Raw genomic sequence first — 11512 nt, 5'->3', positions numbered from 1 at the left:
TCAAACTCACCAATTCTCTTGCCTCAGCCTCCTGAGTGCTGGGATTATAGGCGTGTGCCACCATGCCCGGCTCTGAGGCAATTTTCTGATCCAAATTACTTTAATAGCCTTTTTTGAGGTTTTACTAAAAATCATTACATTTCTTTTTCTTAATCCAGAACTATATTTTATTTCTGATCAGTTTGGTTGCTTGAGTTTCTTGAAGAAAAAGGTTGTTTTTGACTATGGGAGTCAACATGGTAAAACCATTTTTGAGATGGAGACATAACAGTAGAAAAGCTAAAGAATTCCTATAAAAAGAAAGCTGGGTGGAGGATTTACTCTAGGTATCACTGGATTAGAATGACTTTAGCATTAGCTATAGCTGTTTTGAGTTTTTTGGATAATAAAGAGATTTCCATTTTTATCTCAGAAGAACTAGTGGTAAAATATCCAAGAGCACTAGGCTTATGATACATAATTTATGAGGTTGGTGGATCCACCCCCCACTTTCCCATGATAAAATATCACTAACAAATTCCATGTATTTGGATATTATGCCAGCCATATAATCAGATTTATTTAATTGGGATGTGGGGCAACGCGTTTACTTTTGAAAAAATGAAAAAGACAAGATTTATAAGATAAATATTTGAAGGCAGTATACTCTGACCAACTGTTATCAGTTGATATTTCTGCAAGTCCAGAGTACTTTAAACCTGATTTACTAGACCTGGGAAGTTTCAACATGGTCTCTAATTACTAACTCAGAGACGTAGATGTAAAAACATTAGGCAACCTTTTAAACCTTTTTCACCATGGATGAAATGAAAGTGTGACTTAAAGGATAATACATAGAAGGATTAATAGGAAATCAGTTTGAAATAAAACTTGGACCACTTTGCATACACTCTTCTCACTTGACATTTTAGCTACATAATATGTACTTTGAGTAAAACATCAAATTTTAACAAATACTTAAAGACAAAAAAAATCACATCAGTAAAATACTAAAAAGCTCATTTTTATATTTGTTTTAGATGTTTTAAATAGTTGCAATGACTTAAAAATGACGATTTAAAATGTTGCTTGTAATACAGTTTTGCCTGCTAAATTCTCCACTTTTTGTAACCTGTTTTATTTCTTTGGGTGTAAAGCGTTTTTGCTTAGTATTGTGATATTGTATATGTTTTGTCCCAGTTGTATAGTAATGTTTCAGTCCATCATCCAGCTTTGGCTGCTGAAATCATACAGCTGTGAAGACTTGCCTTTGTTTCTGTTAGACTGCTTTTCAGTTCTGTATTTAGTATCTTAAGTACTGTAGAAAAGATGTCACTTCTTCCTTTAAGGCTGTTTTGTAATATATATAAGGACTGGAATTGTGTTTTTAAAGAAAAGCATTCAAGTATGACAATATACTATCTGTGTTTTCACCATTCAAAGTGCTGTTTAGTAGTTGAAACTTAAACTATTTAATGTCATTTAATAAAGTGACCAAAATGTGTTGTGCTCTTTATTGCATTTTCACAGCTTTGAAAATCTGTGCACATATTGTTTCATAGAAAAATGTATAGCTTTTGTTGTCCTCCTATTAAATAGTGTGTTTTTTTTTCACATTTAGGTATTTAATATTGGGTGGAGAGGAAGTTTGATTCTTGAATCTGTTATATACTCAGTTCTGTAAAAGGAGATGTCTAACCTCAAAAAGAATTTAAGTACCAGGAAGTCTATGTGTGTTTGTATTTGTTTTGGTTGTCTGTGTGCAATTCAGCACCATTTCCTGCCTCTTAACAGCTGTATCATTCAAGTCAGACTGGGCTACCATCTCACACTCGAAACAGAAATTGCTTACCATTAGAAGCTATAGCAGATAGATGAAAACCATAAATAATACCTGGCCTCCAAAGAAGCTCAATGTTATTGTAGACTTCTTTTATTTATGCCTATTTTCTCTTTTTTCTCATAAAAATCAGATTATGTGCTCCAAGAAAAACTTTAGAAATAATTACTTATCTGTCGCAGTAATCATTGTTTCCCTTGAAGATTTCATATAGATATTTACTCTAACAATAAAATCGGTCAATTTTTTATATGTTAATTTTGCTAAAAATTACATTCCAGTTATTACTCACTTTTTAAAGTCTATAATCTAAGCCAATCCCAAAAGAGTGCCCAAGATTCAGAAAATCTTTCATTTGTGCAACATTATATATAGATAGGGGGTAAGTAAAAATATCCCAAGTATAGACTGTGTCTATGCTAAGTTCTACCAGGTAACCAAACTCTCATATTACTAGTGTTGGATCTAATGGATAGCACCCACCTGTAAGAGTTTTACTCCCACAGTGCACATTGCCATAAAGTTCCCTTTGGATACATATTGCCCCCATCTCTTCGGAATAACCTTCCTGACACCGGTGTTCTAAGCTGAGGGAATCACCTTTTCTCTTTTCATTGTAGGGATCTTTTTGATAGTGACCCGTACACATGAATCTTCACCAAGAAAAGGAGAATAAATATTGAGGCCTTCTTAAAAGATAAGGATACAATCTTAATTGAAGGGATGAAGCAAATTGTAGAATTTTGTAGGCAGGCCCGCTTTAATACTCAATTGATCACAAGCAGTTTACCAAGCGGTGCACCTCTATATTCTGCTGCTGGACATTTTGCCCTTCCTCTCCCTGATAGAAACATGTAAGGGAGGGGAGAGCTCAGCCATAATATTAGCTAAATATGTCACATGATTGCCAGGAGACTTATTAAATAGGTCCAGCTCTGTAATTTTCATATTAAATAGGTGTTGGTTTTTAAGAGAGGTGAAGAGAGATGGCTTATCGCTTGCAAGGATGGGATTTATTTCAGGTATATGAGGAGAAAGTGTAGTATTGAAAGGGAACAAAGGAGAAGGATGAGAAAAGAGACAAGACTGGATTGGATTGATGGCCTTGAAATCCTGAATGAGTAATTCAATACAGAAGATAACAAGGGTTTGTAAGCTTGATGATGTGTTCAAAGTAGCAGGTAAAGATGGTGATTTGGGCTGGGATAATTTGAATGGGTTAGAATGCAAGGTAAATAGGAGATAGAAGATATGACTCTAGGCCTTCAATGAGACTACTGGAAATTTGAAAAAGAAAGGGAAAAAATCATCAGAGATTTTATAGGATAGTGAGCTTTATAAATGGTCTCTGTTATGGCGCTCTCTCCCTGCCCCTCAGTACCAGGGATCAAACTTTGGACCTTGTATCTGCGAGGCAGGTATGGCGCTGCTGAGCTAAATCCCCACCCCTATAAGTGGTATTTGTAAGAAAAACTATTTCTCTACCCTTATACTAAGGAGCTCAACTTTGTTCAGAATTTCTGATTTTACACACCAAATTTCACTTACCCTTTTTTGATTGGTAAACTTCATTTGTCGTAGTGGAGGTTTTTTTGTTGTTGCGCCTCATTATACTCTTACTTGCAGAAAGAAGCTGATCCATTTGAATAAAATTCTCAAGCCATTCCTTCAAAGATCAAAACCAATTCCTGTTGATTTTCCTCGAGACCAATCCATTCAAAGTGCTAGTATGGGGCCAGGGATTTGGTTCTGCCGCCTGCCTCGCAAGCGCAAGGAATTGAGTTCAATCCCTGATACCAAAAAACAAACAAACTAAAAAAACAAAAAAACCACCACCACCAACAAAAAACCAAAGTGCTAATGCCTCTGTTGGTAGTCCTATGTGTTTCCCTTAGTATTTTCAAAGTACTTTGTGGTTATTGTGTGTTAACTTGTACATAGCCTATTTGTGAGAGAGATATGAGGAGAGTAATTTCCACATCACAGTTAAGCTAAATGAGACCAAAATCAAGTGCATTTTATTAAAAGAGGCAGAAGACATAACTAGTTAAAATTCTTTGGAGTTTTCATTTGAAATATTGGAGCCATAATAATGCCTTATCCGCCAGAAGACAGGCAACTGGACCAGGTAATTTCCCAAGTCCCTTTCAGTGCCTAGAGTTAAACTGAGCAAATCTGCAAAGCTGAAAGGCGAAGTGTGTGTGTCTAAAGTTACACAGTAAGTTTGTGAATAGCATTAGAAATCCCTTCCCTTTGGCTAACCCTTTCTCCCACTAAGCTATACCTTTTCTTTTCCTCTGTTTAGAAAAATGAGAGGTCTGACAGGCATTTTAATGACAAAGCAGATAAGTCAAGTTGTAATTGGCTCTAATTACCACTTCCACAAGCTGTAACCTCCTTTATCTTCTGCCCAGAGGCACTCCCAGAGCTGTGTTTCTTACTGCCTCTGGAACTTACTGCAAAAAACGGAAAAACATGTTTAAGCATCTGATTCTTATATCTTGGTTGCCTCATTAGAATGTGACAAAAACATCAGGGTAAATACAAATAGGCTTTTGTGAGATCTGTTTTAAAGCAAGTAAGTGGTAATTTGTCATTGTTCATAACTGAAAAGCCAGATTAGAGCAATGTTTTTTAATGGTCTGGTCTGGATAAAGTTCATAGAAAGCAATATTTGTATATGTTGACTTGTTTAACAGCACGTACCTTTTGAAATGTAGATTTTATAGTCAAATTGTGTGCCAAAAACTTAATAGAAGAGTGAAATCGGTTTTTTGTTTGTTTTTTTTGTAGCTCCTTGTTTGTACATGCCAGTAGGAAAGGTAAAAGTCTGTGTCTAGCCTGCTATATAAATTTTAATGAAAATAAAAACAAAAGAGGGAAAATTAGAATTATAGCCATCTTAGGTCTTGTTCATCTCCAACCTTTGGTATATTTTCAACCAGTATAGAGAACTATAGCTTAAAAGGCATCAGTGATGGAAGATAGCTTGGATCTTGATCTTACCCTTCTTAATAACAGGAATATTTATTAGCAAAATTTCCTTCCCACATCTTGCATACACTATTCCTAGGTGTTTGTCCTAAGCTTACAGAGTGTCTGTGATTCTTTTTCCCCTTTAAATTTCTAAACTATCTTCTCCCAACTCTACCATACACATATGTGCTCTTACATTCATACTGTTATGGGGGAAATAACTCCCAGTCTGATGCATGTCAGATATAGTTCATGGTCTCACAACATTGAAGAATGAAGTCTCGAAACAAAGGAGGAAGTTAGGGGGATTTTATTGGAAATGAGAAGAATAGCTCCTGGATTTCCAGGATGGATCCCAAGTGGGTGACCACTGAGGCTCTTTTATCAGGAGTATTTTATACAGCAAAATCACAATGTAAGTCAATCTACAATCAACCTATAGCAATGATGGAGAACCTTTTATTGATTGATTGACTGACTGGGTACCGGGGATCAGACTCTAGTCTTTGTGCTTGCAAGGCATGTGGCGGAACCACTGAGCCAAATCCTTGGCCCATGGCGAACCTTTCAGAACTTTCAATGAATCATTCAGCCCACTAGGACACACACGTCATAGATTCTTCATGACTTACCTATAAAAGATATAAGTATAGTTGCTTAGCTAATATTGATCCAATAGGGAAATGAGGCATGGAACCAGGGTACATGGATAAAACAAGGGCATTCTTGGAAAGGGATGGGTTCAGATGTTCTGGTCACCTATCTGTACATCTGGTGCCTATCTGGGCTCACTGGACACGCCACCTCTGAGTTTTCTGTTACAGCACTCAAGCTTTTTGTTATTGTTTTGTTTTTTTTATTTTTACTTTCTGAGGCAGGGTCTCACTATGTACTTCAGGCTGACAGCAATCATCTTGCCTCAGCCTCCCAAGTGCAGGGATTACAGACGTAGGCCACCATGCCCACCAAGATTTATTGAATGGCTGTTATGTTTCAGGTACTGCAGCCAGTCATTTCTGTTATTCTTGTTTTATAAGCAAGAAGGTAGGTTTAAAATAAACTATTTGGTTCATATCACACAACCAGCTTGGGAGAGGCAGAATTCAGAGCATGTGTCTGATTTTGTTTTTGCTACTGAACAAGTGTGCAACTGTCCCTTGAACTACAATTTGATTTAATCCCAGCTTTTTGCAAACTATTTAGATACTTAATCCTTTTGTTCTTTTGCATATCAGCTCTCACTTGTCTGTTTTTACTTTGAGTTGGGCCTTAAAGAAACAATACACTGTGGTTTTCGAGGCACTTTCTTCTGTCTCTTCAGCAACACCCAAGGAGTTTCATTTTCCTTTCATTTCCTTCTGCTATCCAGATGGGGCTGAACACTATATTTTAATACATCAGAACTACCGTTTTGGAGATAGGCTCTTGCTATGTTGTCTAGGGTGGCCTTAACTGCTGGGCTCAAGTGATTCTCCTGCCTCAGCCTTCACAGTAGTTAGGACTACAAGTGTGCATCACCTTACTAGGCACTGAACTTTTTTTTAACTGTGCTGGAGATCAAAACAAGGACCTCACACATGCTAGGCAAGTACTCTACCACTAACCAATACCCACAGCCCTGAATTATTTATTTCAATGTCTTTATTTCCAGGCACATTTTTAAAATTAGTGTATATTAGTTACACAAAATACCGGGTTTCACGTTGGGATATTCATGCATGCATATAACATGATTTGATCATTTTTAATGCGGTGGCTTCTACCTAAGCTCAATCAGTCACCCGTGTTGAAGTATTCTGAACTAATTTATTGTTCATTGGTCTACCTGATAAAGTTTAGGTAACACCTAATGGAGGCCTTAAATGATAACTAAAAAGCTAAATGTTGTGATACACACCTGGAGGCTGAGGCAGGAGAATTGAAAGTCCAGGCTTGGCCTGGCCAACTCAGTGACTGAGTGAGACCCTATTTTAAAATAAAAAATAAAAAAGAGCTGGGCGCCGGGGATTTAGCTCAGTGGTTCTGCCACCTGCCTTGTAAGCACAAGGTCCCGAGTTCAATCTCCAGTACAAAAAAAAAAAAAAAACGTTGCTCAGTACAAAGGCCCTGGGTTCAATCTCCGGTACCTAAAAAGTAAACAAATGTTTTCATTTCTTATCATTATCTTCAACATTCTGGTTTATATCATTCCAGACTTCTCTATTCATTCAATAGTGATTTTCAAATCATGTTTTGGTGTGTGTCTGTGTGTGAGTATACAAAAGGAAGGCCAGGCAAATATTTCTGCTGAGCTTTTGTCTTACGGTAGCTAGGGTTAATTTGCCTGGGTACACATGCTTTCCTGATTTTTCTTAAGTCCACCCTCGAATGGATGGTCAGACTCACTGCCCTGTAACCTAGCCCCTCATTCTGGGATTCCAGCTTATCAGAGACCAGGGCTCTCCAACTGCATGAGGAGAGCTCAGACATTCCATCAAGCTAGGGTTCTAAGAATTCCTACTTTTCAATTTCCTGGGTTAAATGTACATACTTTATCTCTGACTGCCTTAGGTCTCTGCTACTCTTCTCTTGCTCCTTCAGCATGCACTAAGCAGCAACAGTATTACCTAGGAGCTTGTTAGAAATGCTGCATACCAGATCTACTGTATCAGAATGTAAAGTTTATCCAACGCCTGGGGTAATTTTCGTGTGCCTCAAAGTTTGAGAAGTACTGGACTAAAGTGATCTTGTGGGTTTCACTTCCAGAAATGAAGATTTCCTTAGGTGTTCTTGAATACTAAAGCTTCACGAACTTTACATGAAAGGTTTTACCCTTCTTCAGGCCATTCCATTTCGTGAAACAGGATGAGCTTTGTAGGTGAATAAAAACGCTCTGTTCCTTCCTTGGTATCCCAGAGCATACCACCCAAATATTAAACATCCTCGTGATCAAATTCAGCAACCAGAGGAAGGAGTCAGGGAAAGAGTAACTGCGGTCCTAAGGGAGGAGTCTAACTTCTTCTGACTAGACAAAGTCAATTTCTTCTCAAAAGAAAGGATATGTTATCTGGGCAGTGTGGGCCATGCAATCAAGGAACAAGTTCCTTAGCTTGGTGTGGTAGCCCACACCTATATTCTCAGCACTCAGGAGGCTGAAGCAGGAGGATTGTCATAAGTTTGAAGCCAGCCTGAGCTAGTAATAGTGTGAACTACATAGCAATTTTGAGGCTGGGGGTTTAGCTCAGTGGCACCGTGCCTGTCTCACAAGTACAAGGTCCTGAGTTTGATACCCAGTGCAAAACATAAAAACAAAAAAACATAGCAAGACCTTGTCAAAAAAAGAAAGAGAAATGAAAATATAAGAACTTATTCCATAAACATAAAAGGGAATTACAAGATATACTTCAGTCCTTTGTCATAGCCAATTAAGAAATAGAGGCAGAAGTAAGAAAGAAGATAAAACAATAGAAAAGCAAAAGACAAAGAGCCTCAAAGTAAAAGAGTCACATATACAGGAACACAGGAATTGCTTTTGACCTTGCTGTAATGTCCTCATGTAGGATATGAATGTTAAGATCGTTACTCATAAATTCATAAAATATTTATATCACACCTTGTCTGTGTCAAGTGCTGAGAATAATAAAGTGAGAAAAATAGGGCTCCTGTCCTTAAAAAAGTTTACATATCTAGTGGGGAGACCAATAACCATTTGTATTTGATTTCTATTGTTGTTGTAATAAATCACCATTAATTTATCAATTTAAAACAATACACATTTATTAATTTACAGTTCTGTAGAATAAAAATATTATATTAGTGTGACAGGACTTAAACTAAAATCAAGGTCTCAGCAGAGTTGTGTTTCTTTTTGAAGGCTGTTGGTGTGGATTCTTTTCCTTTCTCTTTCAGCTTCTAGAGACTCACATTCCTTTCCTATGGCCCTCTTCTTCCATCTTTAAAGCCAACAACACAATGTTTCATTGGGCCTTTCCTTCCTGATCATATCTTTCTGTGACTTTGTTTCTGCCTCCCTTTCCACTTTTAAGAACCATTGGGATTACATTGGACGTGCCTAGATAATTGAGAATCTCCTTCATCTCAAAGTCATTTGATTAGCAACCTTAATTCCATTTACAACCTTAATTCTCTTTTGTTACTTAAGGTAACATATTCACAGTACTGGGGATTAGGTTAAGACTTGGACATCTTTGGGGGACCATTATCTGCATACAACATGATTTAATTACAAAACGTATTAGCTTTCCCAGCATTAAGACAAAAATATCTGATACCCACAATTTAAAGGGAGAGAAATTTAATTTGGCTCACAATTTCAAGTGATTTAGTCCATAATCTGCAGGCTCCAAGGCGGGAACATCATAGCAGAAGATTGTGGTAGAGAAAAGATGCTTACTTCATGATGGCTGGGGAGCAGAGCAGGGGAACAGTGCCAGAGAGGAAGAGGCTAGAGACCGGACATAGACTCCAAGACCATGCCTTCATGACCCGCACAGACACACCCAGAGGTATGCTCTAGCAGTCTCTCAGCAGTGGATCCTAAGGCCAATCAGCATGACATTCCACCATAACCACCACGCAAAGTATGCATTACAGCAACTATTGGTTTAAATAGGGCTGTGACTTTTTTGCACAGTTCAGAGAAAGGCATTTCTTGGAACTATCCTTAATTTTGTTCTTTTTTGCCTACATGTGTTTGCAGCTGCTGTTCCCTTTGCCTGGGACAATACCTTCCTTATGAATTTTGAGATGTTCATGTTCATATACTAATCTTTTTTCTTTCAGTGCTGGGGATTGAACCCAGGTGCTAAGCATGTGCGCTATCACAAAGATACATCGCCGGCCCTAAGGTTCTTTGGCTTCATAGAATTTGTTCTTGATTGATTGATTTTTGCATGGTGCTAGGGATTGAGCCCAAGGGCCTTTGTACTGGGTAACATCGCTAACCTTTTTTATTTATTTTTTTTCTTTTTGGTACCAGGGATTGAACTCAGGACCTTGCACTTGTGAGGCTGGCACAGCACCACTGACCTAAATCCCTGGCCCATTTTTGATTTTTTATTTTGAAACAGTGTCTTACTAAATTGCTAACTTTTCCAGAGGGGTTCAAACTTGGAATCCTCCTGCCTTACCCTTCCAGAGTGCTGGGATTACAGGTGTGCACCACTGGACTCAGTTTGCTCTTTGTTTTTTGAGACAAAGCTTTGTCACATAGCCCAGGCTGGGCTCGAACAAATTCAGGAGGCCGAGACAGGAGGATATTGAGTTTAAGGCCAGCCTAGGCTTCACAGGGAGTTTGAGGCCAGCCTGAGGCACATTAGTGAGAGCATGTCTCAAAAGCCAAAACTAACTAACTAAATAAATAGATTTATTTTGGCTCATGGGTTCAGAGCTTTCAGTCCATGTTTTCATGGTCTTGTTCCTTTGGGCTAGTCACACCACTGTATATCATGATAGAAGTGATGGAGAAAGCTTACTCACTTCATAGTGCTGGCAAGCAAAGAAAAAGAGGAGAGGCCAGAATTCTACTATCCCCTTCAAGTGTATAACCCCAGTGTCCTGACTTCCTTTTACTAGGCCCCACCTCCTCATGTTACCCTTACTTCCAATAGCATCACACACTGCGGACCAAGACTTCAGTGCATGGGATTTGGGGAACACTCAAGATCCAAAATATAACAAGTATTATTTTTAAAAATCATTGTTAATTTAATAAGAAAATTTTATCATTTTTCCTTTTATTAATTACTTTTGCAGTTGAAGTATGTTGCTCATTTTTAAACAAAATATTTATCTTCTTTTGTGAATTCTTTATGTTCTTTGCTAGTGCTGTTATTATAGACCTGTATGAGTCCTATATTCAGTATGTTAAAAACAATAACATTTTTATTTTGTAGTAAATATTTCATCAATTTTTTTCCTTTCAATTTGATTTTATTTTATATATTTCAGAATTTTTAACTTTTGTATATAGTCCATAATAGTTTCACTCTTTAATGGTATATGTAGTGTTACCTATGTACTCTTTGTTCCTTGGTTCTAAGAAGGACTACATTCTCAAAAAAAAATTGTTTAGATTGGAAGGGTTTACTTGTTGTGAGGCAAGTTCTAGCTTGTTCATTGAGAACCAAACAAATGATGAGTACTGAGATAAAAGTTTTAAATCAAAATGTTTCAAATACCTAACTCGACAACTTTCAAAGTAGTTGATTAGGAAGGTATGACTGTATTTAGGAAGCTATTCAATAATTAGAGAAACTTAACTAGGGGTGATGGTGCATGGCTAGAGTCCCAGCACTTGACTGAGGCAAGAAGATCCCAAGTTCAAGCCCAACCTGGACAATTTAAGGACTTAGCAAGACCCTATCTCATTATAAAAAAATAAAAAGGGCTGGAGGTGTAGCTTGATGTGAAAGCCCTGGGTTCCAACACCACTACCATTAAATAAATAAATAACTGGAAAGACATCTCATATTCTGGAATTTTGAAAAAACTTAAAATATCAGTACTCTTCAAATTGATCTATGATTTCAACATAATTCCAGAAAGCTATTTTATATAAACTGGTTAGCTGATTCTAAAATTCATATGGAAATGCAGGAGACCCAGAATATTTTTTTTAAATCTTGCAAAGTGAACAAAATTGGAGGATTCCATTTCCCAATTTCAGAAACTAAATACAAATCTACAGTAATCATGACTGTCTTGTACTAATATAGA

Source organism: Fukomys damarensis, unplaced genomic scaffold, assembly GCF_012274545.1.
Source record: "Fukomys damarensis isolate Sample0158 unplaced genomic scaffold, DMR_v1.0_HiC HiC_scaffold_39, whole genome shotgun sequence".
Lineage (NCBI taxonomy): Eukaryota > Metazoa > Chordata > Mammalia > Rodentia > Bathyergidae > Fukomys > Fukomys damarensis.
The sequence above is the reverse complement of the archived record's forward strand: the minus strand, read 5'-3'. Positions refer to the sequence as shown.